Here is a 3,529-nt window from a genome sequence, read left to right on the forward strand (position 1 = left end):
GTATCGGCAAGGGACTGTGCATGGAAGCACAGATTATGCTAGAAGAATTTACTGTACAACTATACACCATAGTTTTTTGCCTAGGGTATGTACTATTCCATAGATGTACTGGCTATTGTATATAGCTATACAATAGACACCGCCGACAGAAGACCGGCAGGGAAGAGGTGACAGTCAACTGAAGTAGTAAGATTAGGTGACTCCGGCAGCGTGACGGCCTGCCGGAAGCACGCCGGGCGCCGGCAAATCTCCCTCGAGGGGGAACCCCTCCCTGTCCTCAGTCTCTGTGGCAGAGAGAGGGCGAAACCTCAGGATGATGGCAGATTGCCGGCAAGTCGGCAGTTGGCAAGCAACCGGTGAAGGTATTCCAACACTGACGTCAATCAATGAGACAGAGAGGATACCGGGTTACGCTGACGGCTGTTGCCGGCAGGGTCGTGATGGCAGTGGACTGGCACTGATCAGAGAGAGAGAAAGGATAGAAGAAAGAGAGAAGGGCAGTAGCTCACTACCCAAACCTCGTCTTCTTCCGGAAAGAGTGTTCAAATGAAAGGGGGAGGGTGGCAACCATTCATCCAGCTGCAACGGAGCCCGCAGAACACTCTATGATAGTGAGGTCTTCCGCCGGCAGAGGATATCAGGTTTGGGGATAACAGCCTCCGCAGATGCCTTTAGAAAGAGCAAAGCTCTCATCTTCTTGTTTGGGAGATAGGGCCCCGTGGCGTTCTTCTGGAAAACACACACCCATTTGCGTAGTTTCTCTCGGGTGATATCCCTGGCCTCCACTGGGGGGGGGGGGGGCCCTCGAACGCCTCATGGAGCAGGTCTTTGCAGACAGTGCAAACCTGTGGGTCCCAATACCGTAGAGTCCCTTGGGCAACGGAACAGCTGGCGTGGGTTCGGCATGCAAGGTGGCCATAGAAGTCCGGGCGCCGAACGCTGCAGAAGGCGCTCTCACACCGGATGTACTCCTCCTGTAAAAGAAAGGGGCACATGAGTCTACAGAAATCTTTTACATTGACTTAGAGTAATCTTAGATTAGTCTTAAAGTTATTTAAACTTACAATATAAGATTCCTTTCCAAGTGTAAGCTTAAGATAGGTAAGCTGGAAATGAAGCAGAAAAGACACATACTTGTGTATCCCGCCCAGCCAATTGCCGTGACCCTACACCATAACTAATTCTAGGGGCTCTATAAGAGCCTTAAGAGGGGGAAGGAATCATCCACATTGGATAAAGCATAGCTTAGACTTCCTCCAGGGTATTAGTCATGGTGAGAGGGGGAGCTGAGTTCATTCAGCATAAAAGAAAGGGGGAGAAATAATTATTCCCAATTCAGAGAGGTATCGGCAAGGGACTGTGCATGGATGCACAGAGTATGCTAGAGGAATTTACTGTACAACTATACACCATAGTTTTTTGCCTATGGAATGTACTATTCCAGAGATGTACTGGCGACACAAGAATGGCAGGGAAGAGGTGTCAGTCAACTGAAGTAGTAAGATTAGGTGACACCGGCAGCGTGACGGCCAGCCGGAAGCACGCCGGGCGCCGGCAAATCTCCCTCGAGGGGGAACCCCTCCCTGTCCTCAGTCTCTGTGGCAGAGAGAGGGCGAAACCTCAGGATGATGGCAGATTGCCGGCAAGTCGGCAGTTGGCAAGCAACCGGTGAAGGTATTCCAATACTGACGTCATTCAATGAGACAGAGAGGATACCGGGTTACGCTGACGGCTGTTGCCGGAAGGGTCGTGATGGCAGTGGACTGGCACTGATCAGAGAGAGAGAAAGGATAGAAGAAAGAGAGACGGGCACTAGCTCACTACCAAACCTCGTCTTCTTTCGGAAAGAGTGTTCAAATGAAAGGGGGAGGGTGGCAACCTTTCATCCAGCCGCAACGCAGCCCGCAGAACACTCTAAGATAGTGAGGTCTTCCGCCGGCAGATCGACCTATCGTATGCTATCCCGTAGTTCGACTATATGCGGGAAGCCTAACAGTTCGAACTAACCAACGAAAGGACCGAGCCGACCCACAACCCACCGGCATACGGAGTTGTTGGACAGCAGACAGAGGTGGGATTGCTAGGCCAACACTGAAGGACAGAGGGGGGAGGGGCGAGGGTCCTGAGGGGGAGTGTAGGGAAAGGCGTAAGCCCTCACCGACACTCCAGGGGGGGTGATGTCTGTTTCAGTACCAGCACTATCCTAGGTGTAGAAAGAATTCATTCTCCAGCCTAGGGTAGGTTAGTACAGTGAAGGTACAGCACTAATGTACTGTCCTAAACTATAAAGAAACAGAATCCCCTGGCCTGCCTAACCTAGGCTAGGGAAATAAGTCCCCAGACCAGGGAAGGCAGGTGTAGGACAAGTCGCTAGACCACAGGGAGGAAGGGTTGTAACCCTACCAGGTGTGGACTTGGGGGAAGGGCAGAGCCCCCACCTTCGCCGACCAGCAGAGACCAAAAGGAGAGTTCATTCACCTAATGGGGTAGCTGGGGGGCGAACGACTGGTACTCTGAGGTTCTGTCCCAAACTCAAAGCTCATGTACTATGGCTAAGAGTGGGGAAAGAAAATCCTAACCTAACCTCACTCGAATACGATTTGGGGTAAGGAGGGCTAAGATGTAGCCTAGGCTACCTCAGATGGAGGAGATTACCTTGGATAAGGTAACTGAGGAGGTGAGAAAGTATACAAAAGCCCTAGCGTTAGGTTAAGGGGCAAGATCATCGAAACCCCTTGTATACTTCTCAGAAGGCGAAAAAACATGTGCGATCTCTAAATCTTATATGTAAAAATGCCTAACATCTTCATTTCTAGAATTGACACTAGGAACACTTATATCATGCATGAAAGTAAACAAAAACGCCTAGGCTATCGAGCCTAGGGGCTAGGCTTGCAATCTAGCAATGAATTCGGCTACCTATACTCGCCGAAAATGAATACTATCGGCATAATATAACTAATTCCTAGCAATGAAGACTAAATAACTAATGCTGATAATTAGTTATAAGACCGGGAAGGTTGTTCTGGCTAACTAAATAAAGCATGCAAAGTGAACAACAGCATCAGCGACATGACGCCTCTGGTCAAGGCAACAGCTCCGCCACAAAACACGGTAATTTACGATAAAAAGACGTTACTTTACGGCCAGAGCTGATTTATACAATACAAGAATATGGTACTCAACTTTCCAGAAGGCGAGGCATGAGATTGTGACATGATGAATTACTTAGCGAAATACTAGGAAAAAGCACCTGGTCATAAACGCTACGCAAGAAGGAATGAGGATGGCGCGCAACGGTGACGTCAACCAAGATGGCGGCCAACATGGCGGCCGATTATGACATCGCCGAGTACCGTAACAGTAACTGAGGAGGAGAACTTAGTAACGGCTCTTCCAATAACTTGGCACACTTCCCCCTCGAAGCGTAAACGCTATGTGGGGTGCAGATAGCTATGTGGCAAGCCAAGTATACGTCCCCTGTTGATATACAATATCCTACAGGGAAACCTTATGGGTACTCGCACCA

The sequence above is a fragment of the Palaemon carinicauda genome, chromosome 5 (genome assembly GCF_036898095.1).
Source record: "Palaemon carinicauda isolate YSFRI2023 chromosome 5, ASM3689809v2, whole genome shotgun sequence".
Lineage (NCBI taxonomy): Eukaryota > Metazoa > Arthropoda > Malacostraca > Decapoda > Palaemonidae > Palaemon > Palaemon carinicauda.